This window comes from Salmo salar, chromosome 28 (assembly GCF_965601325.2).
Source record: "Salmo salar chromosome 28, fSalSal1, whole genome shotgun sequence".
NCBI classification, from domain to species: Eukaryota; Metazoa; Chordata; class Actinopteri; order Salmoniformes; family Salmonidae; genus Salmo; species Salmo salar.
In genome coordinates, this window is record NC_138318.1 from 10006383 (window position 1) to 10017902 (window position 11520).

Sequence of the window (11520 nt, forward strand, 5' to 3'; positions counted from 1 at the left end):
GATAATCACAGAATCATCGAGCCAAGAAAGATGTCCACCTCACGCATGTTTAACAAATGGCCATATCTAAGGTCATTGTATGGCCAAATAAGGTAGAAGATGGAGAGAACGAGATATGAATACAACAAGCACAGATCCCATCTCATCTCCATGACTGAGTAGCAGGCAATACATTTCTGCACCATAAATGAGAAGTCAAAAGGTAGGCTTACAGGCTGCAGTTTGAGATAAAAGGGAAACTTGTTTTTTCGAAACACATTACAGCTTTCATGTCTTTCCTTTGACACATTCACCATCGCAAGCTGTAAGAAGATACAGCCCAAATAAATTCATTAAATATTTACATTCAACATCCACAAAAATCTATTTTACAAATCCTCAGAGATCACACCAGTAGATTCAACAATGTTGATAGAAGAACAAACGGGGGGGGGGGGGGGAGTGGTGAGTGAGTGAGTGAGTGAGTGAGTGAGTGAGTGAGTGAGTGAGTGAGTGAGTGAGTGAGTGAGTGAGTGAGTGAGTGAGTGAGTGTGTAGGCTAGAGTATGTAAGGCCCTATGAAATCTGTTTCCGTTTTGTTTTTTTCACAAATTTTGTTGTCTCTGTTTTGTTTTTCCAGGTTTCCCTTTTCCCCGTTTTTTTTTTTTTTCCCCCAGGTTCATGCTCAAAATCAATCTTTTTAATAGAAACAACGCCAACATTGGATGTTCTAAGTCCACAACAACGCTTAAACCACATCAGGAGACGACTTTTGAGGTCTGGGAAAAATGTACGAAATTTGAATTTTGGGGTGTAGTTACCCATTAATGCAATTGCGCACCAGCAAGAGACCATTGTTTGGTTGGAGATGTTTCTGTAGCACCCATGTGACTGTAGAGTTTGCAAAACAAAATGGCCACTGGATAGATGCAAGTAATCATGATACTGAATCACTCTGCCAGGTAGGCATAGGCTACTTTGTAGTGAACATTTCATTTAGAAGGTTTTTGGGAAAGCCGTTCCATCTCTACCAGAGAAGAAGGTTAACATTTACATCCTCTATAATGGCTACACAAAGTGTAGACATGCGCACGCCTCGCAAACACAGACAGGAGCATTCCTGTGCCGTTTCAGAAAGATGCAGGAAGTGAATCACTGACACCTTTTGTTCATATCATATGATTAACTTGAGCAAATTGAAGCTATTTCTAATAAAGTTCAATACATTTAGTTGATATCCTAAATTAAAAATATATAGATATTTTACCCCTTTTTCTTCCCAATTTCATGATATCCAACTGCAATCCAATTACAATCTTGTCTCATCGCTGCAACTCCCCAACGGGCTCGGGAGAGGTGAAGGTCAAGTTACTCTTCCTCATATACATGACCCATCAAACTGCGTCACCCCCTGCTTAACCCGGATGCCAGCTGCACCAATGGGTCAGCGCAAACACCGTTCAACTGACGACTGAGTCAGCTTGCAGGCTCCCGGCACGCCACAAGGAGTCACTAGAGCCAAGTAAAGCCCCCCCGGCCGAACTCTCCCCTAACCCGGACGACGCTGGGCCAATTGTGTGCCGCCCTATGGGACTCCAGGTCACGGACAGTTGTGATACAGCCTGGGAATGAAACCAGGCCTGTAGTGACGCCTCATGGATTAAGCATTGTGATGCAGTGCCTTAGACCCCTGCGCCACTCGGGAGGCATTCAATTCCACTACGTTCGTGTTCTCCGCAACGCAGATTTTATAGTGCCCGATGTAGCGATACTGTTGTTGTCCTGTATATGCTCTTACAGACTGCAAACATCCTGTGTATGCAACGTAGTTCCTTGGTTTGCAGAGTCTTCTAGAGATTACGCAGCACAGTATGGTACCTTGTGAGCAGAGCAATATGGAGCAGATTTTAGACTTCATACTAACAAGATATTCATCAGTCAGACTTTGCAGATGGACTCCCTTTGCTATGCAGTATGTTCTCTCTCTTTGCCTATCAACCACCTAGACTGACACATACTCCATGGTACTCTAAAGGAATAATCCGTCCCAAATCAACGTCTCTTGACAGTATAGCTTACCTCAAAAGAGGTCTAAAGTAGAACGGAGTCCCCCATTTGGATCTCAATCCCCGAAGAACCGTAAAGATTGGCAGCAGCTAATTGTATAAAATAACACGGTGCCAGGCTTTCCAATTCATGTGGGATTAAGATGAAATGCATAACGCATATAATAGGATCTACACAACAGATCGCGTGGACCACAGACTCAGCTTGGGTTAGTAAAATGTCTGACAAACTTTAATTCGGAGGGTGAAGTATTACTTCACCTGCCATATGGACATGTGGTATTGAGTTTGTTTATGTGGTCTCTTGGCTAGTTGTGTATATACTGTACATCTTGCCCACTACACCCCACCCATGCCAACTTATTGGAAGATGAAAACATAAAGCAGGGAACAATGCTTCTTCTTATTGAGCCGGCACCTGTTCTAACTGTAGAGTTGGCTAATCAATTTACATTCATGAATATTGATTATTAAAAAGGGAAACTTCACAATGTTTCGACTTCATATTCATCATCTCTAGCACCACCCAAACATCAACATATGTGAAAATGGTGTGTTTATCTTTTTTACTACAAAACATAGAGAGGAAGATAAGTGTTTCCAATGACATCATTGGTGTGCATCGTGTGAATTTGACCAATTGTGAGTAGGCATTGCCTACTAATTGTCAACTAATTGGTTGATGATGTCATTGGAAACACTATTCTTTATCTTTTTTACTACAAAACATAGAAACACATTTTCACATATGTTGATGTTGGGGTGGTGCTGGAGATTATGAATATGAAGTCTAAAAATGTTGAGACCTTCTTAGATACATTGCAATGGATTTTCCAGGGCTCTCAGTACAGAGCAATTTGTTTCTAAATCCAAGAGCAAGCGTAGAAGTGAATTAAGCTATAGCCATGTTGGGGCATACAACAGTACATATTGGATAAATACAGATGTTTTTTTTTTTATTGCCATGGATTTTAAAGGCCCAATGCAGCCGTTTTCATCTCAATATAAAATAATTTGAGTAATAATTAAGTACCTACCTGTGATTGTTTCTTTTTGACCATTTTAATTGAAAACATAAATAGCTTCTTAGCAAGAACAATATCTCAAGCAATAATTTTTTCTAGGACTGTGTGGGAGTGACCTAAGGAAAACTGAAGACTAGCTTTTATAATACATTTTTTTACCCTTATTTACCAGGTAAGTTGACTGAGAACACATTCTTATTTACAGCAACGACCTGGGGAATAGTTACAGGGGAGAGGAATGAGGCAATTGGAAAATAAGGATGATTAGTGTAGGTGGACATGAATTTAGCCGGGGTTAGCACCAATGTTCCCACAAAAAAAAATGTGGGCACGGAGCAAATTTCAGGTCTGCTGAGCGCAACTTCCAGTGTGCGTTTACTGTGAACAATGAGGCTGTACCCACTTTAAGTTACACTTTTAACAGTGGCCAAGTAGGCTACTGTGGCTATTTGACCATAATGTAGGCCTACCAAAAACAATGCAGAGAAATGCATACCATAACATTTAAAATTGAAATAGCTGTTCTATCACTCAGTCTACAGTAGCAGCCAATTTGTGGTGATCATTCCATGAGACTTGAAAAAAAAAACATGCAGGAATTGAAAATAACCTGTTTATCCATTTTACATTTACATTTTAGTCATTTAGCAGACACTCTTATCCAGAGCAACTTACAGTAGTGAATGCATACATTTTTTTGTTGTTGTACTGGCCCCACGTGGGAATCGAACCCACAACCCTTGCGTTGTACACACCACGCTGGCATTGCAAACACCATGCTCTACCAACTGAGCCACAGGGAAGACCACAGTTGTCCTTCATACAAGGAGATGCCCGAAATTGTTGTTTGCTGCAAGAAACCACTTCACAAAATAAAATGAATTATTATTCCGACACCATTATTACAGAGAATCAGACAAACTATGCTACCCTCTGCCTATTGGCTACTTAGCGTATTCACTGCCGCATTAAGACATAAAAAGTTCTTTACCTGACTCGCCTTTCAAAGATTGCTAGAAATGAACAAATTTGTGCTGTTGTAGGAAGCAGCCACTCCCCCATTGTTGACTAGAAATGATCTATAACTGGGCTAATAACTCTCAAAGAATATGAACACGTGCACAGGTGGCTACACGCAGCTCTCGCTCTGATCTCAAAACAAGCGCATCTACTTGCGACCGCTCATGGTGTAAAAAATGTCCAACTCAAAGTGAATGGCACATATCCAAATATGGCAATGGCTATTTGCATATAGGTCTACTGCAGCTCTGATTGGTTATGGCGCATCGGTCTGAGTCGTGCCTGACAATGCAATAGAATCCTACTCCAATGCGCTATTCCTACAAGAAAATCTCTTGCAGTTAGATTTGTTTCTGTATGTTAAATTGAAAGTGGCTAATATTGCGTTGATTCAATCACAATTTCCACAGAGCAAAATGATGATAGTGTTAACTAAAGGAGTAAACTCTTGAAAGTTGAGTGAAGTTCAATCTCGTGCTTCTCTGCGCGGGCCGATATTTTCTATATTTCTTCTGAGTGGCAGACCAAGGGCTTAGACAGCTTAGACAGAACATTGGTTAACACCCCTACTCTTATGATAAGTGCCATAGGATCTTCAGTAGCCACAGAGAATTGGAACACCTCATTAACGTCCCATCCAAAAGACAGCACCCTACACAGGGCAATGTCCACAATCACTGCCCTGGGGCATTGGGAGGAAAAAGTGCCTCCTACTGGCCATCCAAAACCCCTTCTAGCAGCATCTGGTCTCCCATCAAGGACCAACACTGCTTAGCTTCAGAACTAATTAATTAATTTACCTGGTGATGTCACCAGGCAGGCCAAAATTCCATCCCACCAAAACAGGCTGAAAGTTCAGGCTGTCTTTTCAAACAGCTCTCACAATAAAAATGCATTTTCATCATTTTCTAAATTTCACAGTATTATTCCAACTTCATAGTGTGGAAGTATATATAAAAACACAGTAAAATCTAGTTTTTGACTGCTCTGGGTATTTCAATATTTTATGATGACATCGAAATGAAAGCACTGTATTGTAAATTTCACCTAAATGTAGCTTTGACATGTTATACCTGGATACAGTGCCTTCATAAAGTATTCACACCCCTTGACTTTTTCCACATTTTGTTGTGTTACAGCCTGAATTTTAAATGGGTTCAATTTAGATGTTGCAACACTGGCCTACTCACAATACTCCATAACGTCAAAGTGGAATTATGTTTTTTTAAATGTTGGCTAATGAATTAAATTAAAATCTGAAACCCCTTTGTTATTGCAAGCCTAAATAAGTTCAGCATAAAAATGTGCTTAACAAGTCACATAATAAGTTACAGAGTGAGTCCATGCGTGCAATAGTGTTTAACATGATTTATTTATGACTACCTCATCTCTGTACCCCACATGTACAATTACCGGTAAGGTCCCTCAGTCGAGCAGTGAATTTCAAACACAGATTCAACAACAAAGACGAGGAGGTTTTCCAATACCTCGCAAAGAGGGGTAGGTATTGGTAGATGGGTAAAAAAAAGCTGACATTAAATCAAAATCAAATCAAATTTTATTGGTCACATACACATGGTTAGCAGATGTTAATGCGAGTGTAGCAAAATTCTTGTGCTTCTAGTTCCACCTATGCAGTAAAATCTAACAAATTCACAACAACTACCTTATACACACAAATGTAAAGGGATGAATAAGAATATGTACATATAAATATATGGATGAGCGATGTAAACATTAAAGTGGCATTATTAAAAGTGACTAATGATACCTTTATTAAGTCAGTTTATTTAAGTGGCCAGAGATTTGAGTCTGTATGTTGGCAGCAGCCTCTCTATGTTAGTGATGGCTGATTAACAGTCTGATGGCCTTGAGATAGAAGCTGTTTTTCAGACTCTCGGTCCCAGCTTTGATGCACCTGTACTGACCTCGCCTTCTGGATGATAGCGGGATGAACAGCCAGTGGCTCGGGTGGTTGTTGTTCTTGATGATCTTTTTGGCCTTCCTGTGACACCGGGTGGTGTAGGTGTCCTGGAGGGCAGGTAGTTTGCCCCCGGTGAGCCTTGCGGTTAAGGGCGGTGTAATTGCCGTAACAGGTGGTGATAGAAGGGCGCTGTAATTGCCGTACCAGGTGGTGATACATCCCAACAGGACACGCTCGATTGTGCATCAGTAGAAGTTTGTGAGTGTTTTTGATGACAAGCCAAATTTCTTCAGCCTCTTGAGGTTGAAGAGGCGATGCTGCGCCTTCTTCACCACGTTGTCTGTGTGGGTGGCCCATTTCAGTTTGCCCGTAATGTGTACGCCAAGGAACTTAAAACTTTCCACCTTCTCCACCACTGTCCCGTCGATGTGGATGGGATGGGGGGGTACTCCCCCTGCTGTTTCCTGAAGTCCACAATCATCTCCTTTATTTTGTTGACGTTTTAGTGAGAGGTTATTTTCCTGATACCACAGAGCAAGCAAAGAAGTTATGTAATTTGTCTGGGAGCAAGACGTCGGTGTCCGCGACGGGGCTGGTTTTCTTTTTGTAATGCGTGATTGACTGTAGACCCTGCCACATACGTCTCATGTTTGAGCCGTTGAAAAGCGACTCTACTTTTTCTCTATACTGACACTTGTTTGATTGCCTTGTGGAGGGAATAGCTGCACTGTTTGTATTCAGTCGTGTTTCCGGTTGCCTTGCCATCAATAAAAGCTGTGGCTCGCGCTTTCAGTTTCGTGCGAATGCTGCCATCAATCCACGGTTTATGGTTAGGGAAGATTATAATGGTCACAGAGGGAACGACATCTCCGATGCATTTGCTAATAAAGTCGCTCACCAAGTCAGCGTATACGTCAATGTTATTGTCTGAGGCTATCAGGAACATATCACAGTCCACGTGATCAAAGGAATCTTGAAGCGTGGAATTCGATTGGTCAGACCAGGGCTGTATTGACCTGAGAACGGGCGTTTCCTGTTTTAGTTTCTGTCTATAGGCTGGGCGCAACAAAATAGAGTCATGGTCAGGCGGGGGAGGGCTTTGTATGCATCCCGGAAGTTTGAGTAGCAATGATCCAGAAAGCTACCAGCTCTTGTCGCGCATTCGATATGCTGAGAGAATTTAGGAAGTATGGTTCATAGCTTTGTTAATATCCCCAGCTACAATAAATGCAGCCTCAGGATGTATGGTTTCCAGTTTACATAGTCCAGGGAAGTTCTTTCAGGGCCGACGAGGGATCTGCTTAGCGGGGATTTACACGGCTGTGACTATAATCAACGAGATATCCCTTTGAGCAGAATGAAGTTATTAATTACATTTTGGATGGTGTATGATTACACCCAGTCACTAAAGATACAGGCGTCCTTCCTAACTCAGTGCCGGATAGGAAGGAAACCGTTCAGGGATTTCACCATGAGGCCAATGTTGACATTAAAACAGTTAGAGTTTAATGGCTGTGATAGGATAAAACTGAGGATGGATAGGATAAAACTGAGGATGGATCAACAACATTGTAGTTCCTCCTCAATACTAACCTAAATGACAGATTGAAACGAAGGAAGTCTGTACACAATAAAAATATTCCAAAACCTGCATCCTGTTTGCAGTAAGGCACTAAAGTGAAACAGCAAAAAATGTGGCAAAGAAATGAACTTGTAATCGTTGCCAAAGGTGATTCTAACAGGGATGTGAATACTTATAAAAGAGATATTTCTGTATTTCATTTTCAATAAATTTGCTACAAACATGTTTTCACTTTGTCATTATTGGGTATTGTGTGTAGATGGGTGAGATTTAAAAAAAATATTGAATTAATTTTGAATTAAGGCCGTAACAACAAAATGTGGAATAGGTCAAGGCGTATGAATACTTTCTGAAGGCACTGTATATTGACGACAACGATTTGAGTGGTTGATATCACATTAATTTGCTAGGATGCATAAGCCTTGAGATGTTTTAGTTTGTACACTGAACAAAAATATAAACATGCAACAATTTCAAAGATTTACTGAGTTAGAGTTCATATAAGGGAATCAGTCAATTGAAATGAATTCATTAGGCCCTAATCTATGGATTTCACATGACTGGGAATACAGATATGAATCTATTGGTCACCGATAACTTTTTTTTTTTAAAAGGTAGGGGCGTGGATCAGAAAACCAGTCAGCATCTGTTGCGACCACCATTTGCCTCATGCAGTGCGGCACATTTAATTTGCATAGAGTTGATCAGGCTGTTGATTGTGGCCGGTGGAATGTTGTCCCACTCTTCTTTAATGGCTGTGCAAAGTTGCTGGATATTTGCGGGAACTGGAACACGATGTCATACACGTCGATCCAGAGCATCCCAAACATGTTCAATGGGTGACATGTCTGTTGAGTATGCAGGCCATGGAAGAACTGGTACATTTTCAGCTTCCAGGAATTGTGTACCGAACCTTTGCGACATGGGGTCATGCATTATCATGCTGAAACATGAGGTGATGGCGGCGGATGAATTGCATGACAATAGGTCTATACCTCAGGATCTCGTCACGGTACCTCTGTCCATTCAAATTGCCATCGATAAAATGCAACTGTGTGTGTTGTCCGTAGCTTATGCCTGCCCATACCATAACCCCACCGCCACCATGGGGCACTCTGTTCACAATGTTTCATCATCAAACCGCTCGCCCAAATGGTGTCATATACGCTGTCTGCCATCTGCCCTGTACAGGTGAGACCAGGATTCATCTGTGAAGTGCACACTTCTCCAACATGCCAGTGGGCATCGAAGGTAAGCACTTGCCGACTGAAGTCATTTACGACACCAAACTGCAGTCAGGTCAAGAACCTGGTGAGGACGACGAGCATGCAGATGAGCTTCCCTGAGACGTTTTCTGCCAGTTTTTGCAGAAATTCTTTGATTGTGCAAACCCACAGTTTCAGCAGCTGTCCGGATGGCTGGTCTCAGACGATCTCGCAGGTGAAAGTCCTGGGCTGGCGGGGTTACACATGGTCTGCGGTTGTTAGGTTGGTTCTCTAAAACAGAGTTGGATGTGGCTTATGGTAGAGAAATTAACATGAAATTCTCTGGCAACAGCTCTGATGGACATTCCTGCAGTCAGCATGCCAACTGCACACTGCTTCAAAACTTGAGATATCTGTGGCATTGTGTTGTTAGACAAAACTGCATATTTTAGAGTGGCCTTTTATTGTCCCCAGCACAAGGTGCACCTGTGTAATGATCATTGTGGTTAATCAGCTTCTTGATATGCCAAACCTGTCAGGTGGATGGACTATCTTGGCAAAGGAGAAATGCTCACTAACAGGGACGTAAATACATTTGTACACAATATTTTAGAGAAATAAGCTTTTGTGCATATGGAACCTTTCTGGGATATTTTATTTCAGCTCATGAAACATGGGACCAACACTTTACATGTTGCGTTTATATATTTTTATTTTACCTTTATTTAACTAGGCAAGTCAGTTTAAGAACAAATTCTTATTTTCAATGACGGCCTTGGAACAGTGGGTTAACTGCCTTGTTCAGGGACAGAACAACAGATTTGTACCTCATCAGCTGGGGGATTTGAACTTGCAACCTTTCAGTTACTAGCCCAATGCACTAACCACTAGGCTACCCTGCCACCCCATTATATATACAGTATGTCAAACTTCACGCACTCTGCATTGCATGGCTGCTGTGCCCTGGAAAATCAAAATTGGTTACACAACCCCACATCTCCTCCACAGAGGGAGTAGACTAGTGACACACACACACACACACACACATTTTTGAAAAGGGGCTAGATGAAAACATTTAATTGATTTCCTTTCTAGATTATCTTTGATGTAATGTGTGCTTTGGCATGAAAATATGTTTAAATGTTGTGGGCAACAGAAAAATGAGCAAAATTTAGCTGACCATATGATAACATATTTGTATAGTGTACAGTACCATAGGCCCATGGCTATGTAAAACATCTGCAACATTGTGCTTGTTCAAATAAAGGTTAGATGTGACATGTGCGAGACCCCCTTAGCTTCCTGAATCACAATAATACTGTATGTGTCAAACAATGGCAACCTTGCTCCCACAAGTGAAATGCTTTTGACCTCTGTAATCAGCCTTGCCTCCATCCAGCTCAGGCTCAGCATACTGTAGTATTTGTGATGCAGATACCCGTTTGCCATTCATTTACCAAACCATAATCAGAAGCAGAGACAAGCCAATGAAATTTGTGTGTGTGTGTGTGTGTGTGTGTGTGTGTGTGTGTGTGTGTTTTAGAATCTAAATCGTCTGAACCCTGTTGAACAAAAGACATTCAATCAATGACCCACTTTAGTGTCTTTGATAGTGTTGTATGGCCTTGCCTTTTCAGGAAAATAGTTATTGTGAAGTCCTTCAGTCCAGTACTTGTGGAGTGGTTGTATCAATGTAAAGCTCATTCGATATCAAATTCACAAAATATCAAAGCAACTATAAACAGGCTATAACTTGATCTCACAGTAAAAAATGAGCAAAGTCACTGAGGAAAAAAAGAGAGGGAGAAAATATGTATCTTTAGGTAAGGGCTGACAACCTCTCACTTGGCTTCTCTATGCACATTGCTCTCCTTGTTCACCTACTGTGATCAAAATAATATATTAGCCGAGGGATGCATCGCATGAAATTACATATGCCTATATAGCCTACTGAATATTACATTTCAACAGGCTGCATCGCCACCGATGTCGCTAAAAAAGGAAAAGAAACGAACTTACCTTCCTACAGCGCTTTCAAAATAGAATATACGTTTCCTCCGTAAACCAAGCGACGCCTGTGACGGAATCAGGCAAAATTAGGGAAAGCATGAATGTATTGATATTCCTACACTTTTGACGCTCCGACAATTTCTTAATATGCTGCGCCGGGAGAGGGGATCAACGCCCGTCCACCGCACTGGGCGAATCTCGCTTCCTCCAGAGCACTTGCAAAGTTTTCCCTCTGCGTCTACCAGCGAGCCGTGGCCGCCTTCTCTGCTTTAACACCGAAGGTTTCAGTCCTCATGGAGACAGAAAAGAGGTGAACGATACTTGATGTTGTTCTCTATTCCTGACAGTTGACCGAAAGACGGAGCTAGAACTAAATGCGCCGGTATGGGAGACAGAAGAGAGAGAGAGAGACCCAAAGGATATCTTGCCACTAAATAATTTCCTTGAACTCCAGCGCCACCCTCAGAGGTAAGAATTTTAACAAGTCAAGTGGAGTAAAAATGAAAACAACCAATAAACACATAGGTGGGGTGATTATGTGAAATATTAATGAGTGTGTTATTCAAAAGCTCTCATAATAAATATATCTATCACAATCTGGGATAGAATGCTAACTAAACCTTCAGCATACCAAAATATCATTGTCCAAAACCAGTGGTGTAAAGTACTTAATTTAAGTAAAAATACTTTCAAGTACTATACTTAAGTAT

At 41.4% G+C, this 11520-nt stretch overlaps 1 protein-coding gene across 1 annotated transcript in view; it reads right to left on the minus strand.

The window, feature by feature from the left end:
- pcdh15b (protocadherin-related 15b) overlaps positions 1 to 11260 on the minus strand; it is a 204932-nt gene extending 193672 nt beyond the window's left edge. The window contains exon 1 of the mRNA XM_082970434.1: positions 10820 to 11260. The gene's annotated coding sequence lies outside the window, so the exon portion shown is untranslated. The remainder of the gene's footprint in view (positions 1 to 10819) is intronic.
- Positions 11261 to 11520: the final 260 nt, after the last annotated feature.